This window comes from Peromyscus californicus, unplaced genomic scaffold, assembly GCF_007827085.1.
Source record: "Peromyscus californicus insignis strain IS unplaced genomic scaffold, ASM782708v3 Scaffold_5__1_contigs__length_169319896, whole genome shotgun sequence".
Lineage (NCBI taxonomy): Eukaryota > Metazoa > Chordata > Mammalia > Rodentia > Cricetidae > Peromyscus > Peromyscus californicus.
In genome coordinates, this window is record NW_026294573.1 from 47612559 (window position 1) to 47624581 (window position 12023).

Sequence of the window (12023 nt, forward strand, 5' to 3'; positions counted from 1 at the left end):
CCCCCACCATCTCACCTACACCTGCTGCTCTCTCCACCCTCCTCACCTCTGATACCAGTCTTTTCAAATTCACATAGAAGATTACATGACACTTGTCTTTCAATGGCTGCCTTACTTTACTTAGCAAAATAATCTCTAGTTCCATCCACATTTATGCAAGTATCTTTACATAAAGGTGAAATGGTATTTTACTGCATATGTGTGTTGCATTTTCTCTATCAAATTGTGTAAATTGACATATAGCCATTATAGAAACAGTATGGTGGCCGCTCTAGAAATAAAAAAAATAGAACCATACTTTTTAATATAATGCCCATTCTTTCTTTTCCAGGTCCTGTTACTCTTTGGCAGCGGAGAACAAGAGATAAATGGGCCATAGAGGAGCTCTTGATTGAGCAGAGATAAAATACTAAGCACTAACTTGTCTGTTTAGCAGGGTCCTATGATTGGGATCTGTAGGATATACAGAAGTTATATGAGTTCAGTTGTTCTTAGCCTTGGCTGAGTACTGGAAATCATCAGGAAAAGTTTAGGAATCAACCCATGGACTGTGCTTTGCTGGTTTATAGTGGAGTCTGGCCATCTAGATCTTCAGAAAGTTGCTCTGTGAGTTTTATATGTACCCAAAGGTGAAGATGGATGGATTGGGAAGCTTGAAAGGGGAGGGCCCAAAGCTTCAAAGGATAGAGGAAGAGGGAAGGAGAGAGAGTGGGGGAAAGGGGGGCACAGTGAAGCAGAGACACAGAACAGAAGCATTGAACTGCACTGGGCATTTGGCAGCTCTAACAAGTACCTGTGCAGTGGGAGGTATTGCAGAGGACCTATTTAATACAATCCAGGGACTGGGCATTAAGAATTGAAACAAACAACATGGAAATCAAATCCTACTGTTTACATAGTGAGTGTCTTTCAAGGGTCTCATGAGTACCATGAAGACATTGTCTTAAAAAGCTCTCATCATCTCTGCCAGCTAGGGGTCGGGTTAGCCTTTATTAATTGATGCCATATTAAAGGACATTCTGTGCTTGATTCAGTAACTAACATGATATGAAACCAGGAACCAGTATCTGTTTAATACTGTAGAGGTTGTAGCTCAATAAAACAGAGGAATGGCCCCTAGAGATGGATCATCAGGGGTAGGACTGGGAAACAGACCAGAGGGAGGCAGGAGGATACCATTTGGAGAGAAAACGGAAGCAATAAAGCAGTAATAATGTTAGTATGACCGATACTATTACTAGGCTCTGATGCTGGGCATTTTGTCAATATGTTCCAAACATCCTCTTCAGTATTTACCTGGCTCCTCCCAACTGTGTTTGCAGAACATTGGGCACAGAGATGTTAAGCCCATTGCTTCAAGTCTAATAGCTCTGAAATAGTGGTTAGGTCTGGAACCTAGGTTCAATCTGAAGGAGACTCCACAGCCTATTCACATCATCTCAGGTAGATATTCTCTTAAGTAAGAGGAGATGCAGAGACAGACAAGTCACTGACAAAGAAGCAAGGAAACTAAGCCTCCGCTTCCTGTGTTGAAATCAGACAAGTTGCCATTGGGTGAATAAAGAGTAGTCAGATGAGAGCTAAGAGTATCTATGGCTGTGGAATTGACTTCAGCCTGGAGAGCAGGCTGAGGACAGAAGCACAGAGGAGGTTCTTTGCCATCTTTAAGTATCTAAGAGCACTGTTCCAGTTTGCAGACAGGCTCCAGAGATGAGATGATAGAGGAGCATCAAACATCAGCTACTGAATTCGTGTTCAAGTTCACATTTTGATTATTTAAACTGCTTCTTGTGCTATGCCAGTAGTGTTTGTGATTTACGGGCCATACATGGATTCAATACTCACATTCTTGTACATATGATTAACTATTTAGAATTTCCCAGGGTACATATCTATTACTAGACATATAAAAGTGAGCCTCCATTTATGGAGGAAGGGATACTACATTAGTTTCCTGTGGATGCCATAAGCTTGTAAGAATTGATATTAAGGACTATCACATTTCTAGGGTAAAGTCAACATCAGTACCAGCCTGCTTCTTTGCATTCCAAGTTTAAGATGGTCAGGATGATGCTAACTATCATCTCACTCAGGTGACATGGTCACTATGGGAGGTTGCTGGTGCTACTAGCTTTGGTTTACTAGTGAGTTTATGGTTTAAACCAGCTCATTCTAGGTGACTACCTTGTAGTGATGAAGTGGGGATTGGAACTCCATCCTGGCTGTTTTGAAGGCACACTGTGCTATGGAGAAGTTGGTAACAGGATAAGTCCCAGTATTTCATCCAGATTTACAGGCTTTGGTTCTTCTGAAAATTCAGCATGAAAAAATTGCATGGAAGGCAATTATAACAATAATTGTTGGCTACGGATTTAGATTAGTATTTGTAACAGCAAAGAGAGTTCTGGGGAACTCGGCAGTTTCTCTTTCCTGGATCAGGTACTATGCTTTCAACCTCCTTTTTTGCCATGTTGGGGATCAAATCCAGGGTCATGTGCATGGCTAGGCAAGCACTTTACCATGGAGCCATATGCCTAGTCCTTGTGTGTTAGTGGTGAGCCTCCATTTGGAGGAAGGGATAATACGTTAGTTTCCTGTGGATGCCATAATACAATTTCACAAACTTAGTGGCTTAAAACAATACAAACTTTATGATATTACAGTTCTGTAAACCTGCTATGACAGAGCTAAAAATCAAGTTAGTCAGAGGACTAATTAATTTCTGGAGGATCTAGGGAGAACCCGTATTTTTTGCCTTCCTGGGGTCCTTCAGTTGCTAGCATTCCTTGGCTTGTGTTCTCCTTCCAGAGGCTGTTTTTAACTCGCTGACATTGTGGCTTTCATTGAAAGATGGGTACTTGTGCAGGAATCCTCTATGTCTCATAGAGTAAATGTTTACCCAGCACTAATTATTACCTCTTTCTGTTTGTATCAAGTCTAGAGCTATCACACAAGTACTAAAACCAGATGGCTTAAAACAAGACCATGTATTACCTCATATTCTATACTCCGGAAATTGGAAATCGAGATGTCACCAGAAACACGTTCCCTTGGAAACTCGAGAGAAAGAGTCCTCCCTTAACTCCTCCTGGCTACTTAGTGCCTTGGCAGTACTTGGCTTGCAACTCTTGGGCCACTGTCTCCCTTTATCATCATGCAACATTCTTCCTGTGCCATCAGACGGATGCACTCTCCTGGCCATTTGGGATTGGGGAAATGTCTTATACTAGTATTGCTTGATCTTAATTATATCCAGAATACCCTAGACCCCAAACAGGCATATTTTAAGTTATTTCAACATCTCATTTGGAGGTTGAATACATTGCAATGCATGTTCATGGATTTCAGCAGTGTTGGTTAATTCAGCAAGAAAATGCAGTAAGCAAAGGTCTTCATTAGAACTAGCACACAAATAAATTATCAGAGTCATCTGGTCAAAGAAGGCAGGAAGAGTATATTTATTTTGAACTCTGGTACTGGCTAAAACACGATGAAAAACCAAAGGGCAGAAACCCAGAACTTATCCAAATGAAAAGGTAATCTTCAGTAGATGAGACATTTCAAAAAGTCCCTGAGGCACAAATTGGATGGAGGACCAGTTGCTGATGAATGAAGAGAGTGTGCCTGCACTGCTCAGTTTCCCAGATTTTCTACAGCTGGGAAGGTAAGACTGATGTGAGAGTGAGACGTGGGAGGTCAGTTAGAAGTCTTGACAGAACTATCCTAAAGCTATCCTAAAGGAGCAAATAGCAGCCAGACACTCACCCCATGTCTTACTCTACTTCCTATTGCTTTGACAAAACACTGACCACAAACAACCTAGGAAGGGATAGGTTTGTTTGACTTATACATCCTGGATTACAGTCCACTGAGGGAAGCCAGCCAGGAACTCAAGGTAGGAACCCAGAGGCAGGAACCAAAGACCATGCAGGAGCAGGGCTACTGACTTGCTCTGATGGCCTTGCTCAGCCTGCTTCCTTGTAAAACTCTGGACCACCTGCCCAGGGAGGTGGATACCACCAACAATATCCTGGGCTCTTCTTCACCAATCATCAATCATCGATCAAAAATGCCCCACAGGCTTACCTATAGACAATCTGATGAAAGCATGTTTTCAACTGAGGTTTGTTTTCTCTGGTAACCCTAGCTGTATCAAGCTGATAAAAACAAGCAAACATACCCCCGTACTCCCTCACTCCTCTCCACACACACACAAACCTAAACAAATATCCAGCACATTCTGACTGTCTACTACATAGTTGCCCCATAACACCTGCCAGCCTCGAGCATTTTCAGATGTATCAAAAAAGTGGCTTCCATTAACCAGCCTCAACAATAACTTATAGGCAATCTTGTTTTATCTATGTTCCTACTTATTTCTCCCCTCCACATTATCATGAGTTAATCTGACACATCTTATCTCTTCATCCCTAAATAGCTCAATTTGTGTGTTGAAAATACAATGATTCTTTTTAAGGGTAATATGAACAAAAACTATTATCACAACTAAAAGATTACTTGATATCAACAACTATCCAGTTAATGCACAAATTTACATTATCTTCTAAATTAAAAAGTGATTTGACATGTAAATTATTTTTATGTTCAAATAAATGAAAAGCCTAACATTCTTCAAAGGGAGACAATTCCATCTGTATTACTGTTGAGGGCAGAACCTAAGAAAATATCTTTGCAAAGTACAAGAAAGAATTTCCCTATAAGAAAAACTATCTTAGAATGTAGCAGGGTGGGAGGTTATGAATCCATCTTGTTCTAAAAAGGTAAATAGTACTTGATTGTCCAGCTGTCTTAGGAGGAGAGATTTTTATATAGTTTTTAATAGCCTCCATTCTTTATCTATAAAGGCATTATGAAGTCAGAGAATCTTCATGTCTAAGGTCTATTTGTTTTATGTGTATAACTTAATAGCATGTACTTAGAATCCTCCTCCTCCTCTATTCCTGTATCTGGTGGGTTTATCAGTTTCATAAAGCTCTGAATTGCATCCAGAAGCCCTGACATCCACAAAACTGTAATGGACATGAGGGTGGTAGCCATATGGGTCCCCCACACTAGCAAACAGCAGGTGCTTCTCTGAGACTCAGCCCCCCAGGGAACAGCCTTGAGATTGAAACTTAGGCATGATGTTGGCCAAAGACTGCTCTGGAAAGGATATGGGAAGCAGGACTCAGGAGAGGGAGAAATTGGGTTGTGACATGTGGTTGGAAAGATCCACTGGTTGGTCTGAGGGAAGCTTTGGGGTTGGGATTACCCTTTTCAAAGAGAGATAAGACATTGGGACTAGCTGTTGAAGACAAGCTACCTCTCTAGATAAAGGCTTAACCTTGGGCAAAACAACTCTCCATGTCAATGACTGAGTCACAAAAAGGACACAGTTGAACAGTCAGCTGACCAACCCCCAGTGCCGAGGGCAGTGTGCGTTCCTCAGCCCTACAGAGTGCTCCGATATACAATAGCTGATGATGCTCAGTTGGGATGTGATTGCACTGCCAGCCAGCTTTGTTGCCTGTCACCCTCCCTTGGCACTCCACACTGGAGCATGTCCCAGACATCTACCTGGAGCCTGAGAGTCACTCCTTTCAGTGTAAGGACTTACATACTTCATGCCACAAAGTGATGTAGCTTCCCCTTCTGTTTAGCCTGGGGTGTTCAGGGTCTAATTCCTAGTCTAGATTCTCAAACCTGTGCCCATATAATTTGCACACATTCACCAGAGAAGGACAGGTAGCAGTAGTGAAAGTCAGGGAAGTTGTTGCTACCCATGGCTTGGAGTCCACTCTGAACATTGTCTTCTCTGTAACCTCTGTACTCTCTAGGCAGAGCTCTCTTTCTGTCCACTTCAGCATTCACACAGGGCATACATTTTATCCTGTGAGTGTGCTGTTCACACGAGGCTCTTCCAGCACATCTTGCTCATTTGTCTCCCTCACACCTAACACAGTTCCTAGCATATAACTGATGTCTGTTAAAGGTCTGGGAGATGTACTGAAAGAGATGACTGGAAAGGGAAGGGTGGGGGTGGGGTGGGAGGTGGGGGGTTTAGGGGGTGTGCTTCAGGGACAGGTAGAAACCCAATGCAGGAGAAACTCCCATGAATCTACACTCTACAGCTAAGACTCCTGGCAATAGCGGATACATAGCCTGAACTGGCCATTTCCTGTGATTGGATTGGTGACTATTCCAATTGTCATCAGAGAGCCTTCATCCAGTAACTGATGGAAACTGATACAGGAACCCACAGCCAAACATTAGACAGAGCCCAGAGAATCCTGCTGAAGAGAAAGAGAAAGGATTGTAGGAGCCAGAGGAGTGGAGGACATTATAAGAAAACCCATAGAAACAACTGACCTGCCTCATAGAAACTCAGACTATGAACCAACAACCAGGGAGCCTGCATGGGACCAACCTACGCCCTCTAGAGATATGTGACAGTTGTATAGCTTGGTCTACTGTGGGATTCCTAACAATGGGAACAGGGACTCTCCCCAGTGCTTTGGCTGGTTCTTGGGATCCTATTCCTCACACTGGATTACCTTGCCCAGTCTAAATACAAGGGGTGATGCTTAGTCTTACTGCAACTTGATATGCCAAGCTTTGTTGGTGCCTATGGGAGGCCTGCCCCTTTTTGAATAGAAACAGAGGAGGAGTGGATTGAGGGGTGGTGGTGGAGAGGAGGTGCAGGGAGGGAATCATAGGAGAGGAAGGAGGGAAGCTGAACTTCTGTTGGGATGTAAAATAAATAAAAAAAAATAGGTGAATAAATGAATAAATAAATAAATAAAATTTTAAAAAAGGTCTGTGAGGTGAATGAGTGAATGACTGAATGAGTGAATGTGTGCCCTCCATCAATCAATTAATCAATCAATCAAGCAAGCAAGCAATCGATAAATCAAATTTGGGATATTTCCAACACCACAAGTTCAATTATTCTTACCTCTTTGCCAACACTTCCTAATTACCCCAGTTTAGAAGTGGAACTAGGAAATAAGAATTGAGATAACAAACCTGACTGTGTAGTTCACCAAATCAGCACAATAGCTCATGTCTTCAACAAAAATGGGGTTGGGGGAGCGAGACAATTGCTAGGAAAGCTCTTGTACAGTCAATTTTAATTAGCATTGCTCACCATGAGAGATGATAAGGTATCAGTCATTGTAATTGCTAGAGCTGACAATTAGTCAAAGTCATTAACACTCAAGACCTAAGATAATACAGACTTACAGAAGCTAAAGGTTTGGAAGGGAGCTAGGGCAGAGTTGTTGGAAAATGACTCAGTTTGTACAGATTCAACCGATCTATCCTGAGGGTGGTAAGCTGAGAGGAACTACCCAGGGGCTGCCATTAGTCTGTGCCTTTCTCATCTCTTCATTGTCCACAGTGCCATCAGGGAGACTAAAAAAGAAAGTAAACCCCAGCACATTGTATAAATGCCTCCAGACTTCCTTCATGGTCACAAGAAAGACCCTAGTCTCCTTGGCAATAGAGTCACAGCCCATGAATCCCTACCTCCACCTTTACACACTTCAAATACATGTTCCTTCTCAACCTGTATATGCATAGGCCATTGCTTTCTTTGTTAGTGCCTTCTGACTACATACAGAGGTCTCACTATTTTATTTATTTATTTTAGTTTTTTTGAGACAGGGTCTCTCTACATAGCCTTGGCTATCCTAGAACTCACTATGTAGACAGGCTGACATTGAACTCACAGAGATCTACTTACTTCCTCCTTAGTGCTGGGATTGAAAAAGACTTGCACCACCAGGTCCAGTCCAGGTTTTGGTATGTTGAATATGATACCTCTATTTTTTTTTTTAAAAGACAAATGTTTCCACATTTTAATGGTCCATTTCAAATGACTTCTCAGGAAAAACAAAGTACTTCTTTCTGCTCCCTATTCCCCCCCACCCCTTGGCTGGGTGCTCTGTGAGCCACTCACACTAAACTATAATAATTGCTATTTTTCATATTTTCATATTTTTTGCATGTCTTCTGAGGGTTCTTCATGTCTAACTTAGTACCTGGAGATCAACCATGGCAATTTTTGAATGGGCAAATCAGTGGGTGGATAGAGAGATAAGTGATTGAATAAGTGAGGTAATTAGCTTATGGATGAGTAAGCTTATGCATCAGCCTAGGACTGTCAGACACAGGTGTCTGGATAGCCTGACCATAAATCTATTTCCTTGGCAACAACATCGATTGGAAGTCATTAAGTACTTTTTATTTTCTTTTATCTAAAAAATTCATTTACATGTATGCTTGCATATCAGGGTAAGTATATGTCATATGTATGCATGCCCATGGAGGCCAGAAAGGACATTGGATCCTCTGGTACCATAGTTACTGGTGGTTGGAAGCCACTTGACTTTGGTGCTGGGAACTAGACTCTGGTCCTCTGGAAGAGTGGGAAGTACTCTGAACTACTGTGCCGTCTGTCTAGCCCTGCTCTCTATTTCTTGACAGTAAGTCTTTTACAAGTAATACATCAACATTTGAAAACATTTTAAAGAAAATTCTGGTTATTTTTCTCATTCTTACTTTACAATTAAGCTATTGAGAAGTTCAGAAGTTGTGTTAGGAAATTTCATGAAGTGGCTCTGTCTCCAAGCATATCACATTGGGCTGAAGGTTGCTCATCCTACAAGTCACCTGGATGTCCCCAAAGTCCTCAGTGGCTCAGGAGTCTCAAGGCGGGATTGGTGGGATGAGATTGAGGCAAAAAAAAATTAAAAACTGTTATTTCATAGAAGTGATTTTAAATAAATACCGAAGAGGACCAGTTCAGAGTTGAAATGATAATGGGCCATTTTCACGTAAAGATTAATGACAAGGATATAATAGCATTATTATCCTTTTCACCCTCTATATATTCTCCTTATTTTCTTTTGCATGTGTATGTGTGTACATGTGTGTGTGCATGTGCATATATGTGCATATGTGTGTGCATATATGTGTGTGTCTGTGTGTCTGTGCACATGTGTGTGTGTATATGCAAGTGTGTATGTATGTGTGTGTGTATGTGCATGGGTGGTATAGTATATGTTCTTGTAAAGTGTGGGTGTGTGCATGAATGAATGAATGTGTGTGGAGGTCAGGGATGGACATTGGGTGTGTTTCTCTTCACCTTTGTTTTTTTGAGGCAGGGTCTCTCACTAAACTTGAAGCCCATTTACTAGCAAATGGCTGGGGCTGGAGCTACAGACATACATTGCCATGTCCAGCTTTTGCTCCTGGCTTTGGATGTGTGTGCTGCTATCTGAACTCAGATCCTTATGCCTGCATAATGGGCACTTGAACAAGGGAGCCATCTCCTCAGGCCCCTCCTCCACCTTGAATTTCTGTTCCCTTGTTGACTACAGGAACAGCCACCGATTCCTCTCTTAATTTGACTCTTTTTCTCTTCCCCACTCTTCTTATACCACTGTGTTATAATTCATTCTTTCTTCCTTGTGAATTCCCATCAACCTCATCTCTCAGTTGGTTTCTGGCCTGCAGGTTGCTCTCCCTATCTGTGTGCATCAACCTTTTTTTCTTTTTTTTATTAATTAATTTATTTTACATCCCAACCACAGCCTCCCCTTCCTCTCCTCTCACTCCCTCCCCACTCCTCTCCTCAGTCCATCCTTTCTCCATAATTGCTCAGAAAGGGGCAGGCCTCCCATGGGCTTCAGCAAAGCATGGCAGATCAAGCTCCATAAGACCAAGCACCTCCCCCTGTATTCAGGCTGGGCAAGGATTCCAGCCTAAGGAATCGGTTCCCAAGAGCCAGTCCAAGTGCTGGGGACAGCCCCTGCTCCCCTTGCCGGGAGTCCCACATATAGAACAAGCTACACAACTGTCACATATATGTAGAGGGCTTAGGTCAGTTCCATGCAGGCTCCCTGGTTGCTGGTTCAGACTCTGTGAGTTCCCATGTGCCAGGTTACTGGTTTCCGTGGGGTTTTTCTTAAGTAACACTTTTGCTGAAACTAATTTTTGTCACATTTTCCACAATTATTGCTAATATTTCCTTCTTCCAGTTCAGAACAAATTCCTTCACTTGTCTGAAACTCTAGCATGTCTGCAGCTGCCTCACCTTCAATTAAGTCCGTCCTCTCCTTTCCTGTCTTTACAGTGTGAATATTTATATCTTCAGCCTTTGCTTATGCCCTTTAATCTTTACAGGCCAAGTTCTAAGACTGCAGCTAAGACATTTCCGCCCCCCTCCCAAACTAGGAAAAAATCATTCTAACTTTCCTGGTATCCTTTAGTATATATATATGTGTATACACACACACACACACACACACACACACACACACACACACACACACACACACACATCTATCTATCTATCTATTTATTTATTTATTTATCTATCTGTCTATCTATCTATCTATCTATCTATCTATCTATCTATCTATCTACCTATCTATCTATCTATCTATCGATATCTGCCTCTCTGATGACACTTAGAGAAAGACTACCCTTTCTCCATTACATATTGTTCATTACCACAGTCTGAACATGCTTTAGTCATGTCTGTATCATTAGAACTACAGTAAGGTTTCACATACGGAAGACATTTAGTAAAACAATTTTGAATTAGTTTTGACATGTCTGATACTTCCTCATAAAACCAGACTTCTGGCTTCTTCAAGAAATGGGAGGTTTTACAAGACTAGGCTTGAATTCCTGTGGTCCAACAATCAACAGAAGCCCTCCCCTCAGGCCAGAGCCCTCCCGCCAGGCCAGAGACCTCCCCCCAGGCCAAAGCCCTCCCCTCAGGCCAGAGCCCTCAGCATTTTGCTGCAGTTTGGACAGCTTTGGGTCATTCCTGGTTTGCCCTGCTGCTGGCCACTGATGGCCTTTTGTTTTGTGACCAAATGACAGCATCAGCTGGAAATGAAGGCAGAACTCAGTTTTTTGTTTTTTTCTTTTCTTCCCCCCCCCCCCAGACAGGGTTTCTCTGTGTAGCTTTGCGCCTTTCCTGGAACTCACTCGGTAGCCCAGGTTGGCCTCGAACTGAGAGATCCACCTGCCTCTGCCTCCCGAGTGCTGGGATTAAAGGCATGTGCCACCAATGCCCGACCAGAACTCAGTTTTAATAATGGTTATTCTAACCTTGAAATGTGTGGTTAGGGACACCAAGCTCAAACATGAAGCAATCCTGACCAGCACAGGGGTTTCCAAACTAGTTGAATTTGACACATCATTACCTATTTGGTCTTACAAAAAAATTAGTTAAAATACAAGTTTCTGAAGATGTATAGTGGTAAAAAAAAAAAAAAAAACCCTCAAGAAAGTAAGGCAAACTCTAGTTCCGTGCTGATCAATGTGTAATTTTCTATCTATCCGACAAAGGCAGCTGACCCCGGAGAGTGGGCTAATTCTCACCATCTCCAATTGCTTTGTGCAAATGCTTCCAATAGTTCTGTCTTCTATTGAACTGACTACCAGTCATGACTCTGACATGCTGATTCTTTAGGAAATTTCATTTTCTTTCTTTTCTCCATATAAATCTAAAAATTTTATATATTTTACATATAAATATAAAAATATGTGATTTCTTTATTGTTTTATTAAAAGTTTTAATTGCATTTATATATTTGTGTATCTACTCTCTCTCTCTCTCTGAATGTGTGTAAGTGTGTGTGTGTACACTTGTGCTATAGAACACCTGTGAAAATCAGAGGACAACTTGCTTGAATCAGCTCTCTCCTTCTACCATGTAGGTCCCAATATCACACAGGACATCTTGCCAGCAGATGTAGAGTTATGTAGAGTCTCTACAGATTAGACTAAGTGGCTGGGAACAAGATACGATTTTTTTGACCAATGAGGGCTGGGCCTGGTGATGAACATAATGTACATAACCTGATACTTGTCTGATACTGACTTCTAGAATAGAGCAGAAACGATTGATCTGATTGCAGGGTCACTTCCTTCCTTCTTCCTTCCTTCCTCACCTCCCTCTTTTTAGAAACACGCACACACACACACACACACACACACACACA

The 12023-nt window shown here is 42.0% G+C and overlaps 1 protein-coding gene across 5 annotated transcripts in view; it reads right to left on the minus strand.

Moving 5' to 3' along the window:
- The window catches only part of Dab1 (DAB adaptor protein 1), an 803063-nt gene that overhangs the window by 622068 nt on the left and 168972 nt on the right, over positions 1-12023 (minus strand). The window lies entirely within an intron of this gene.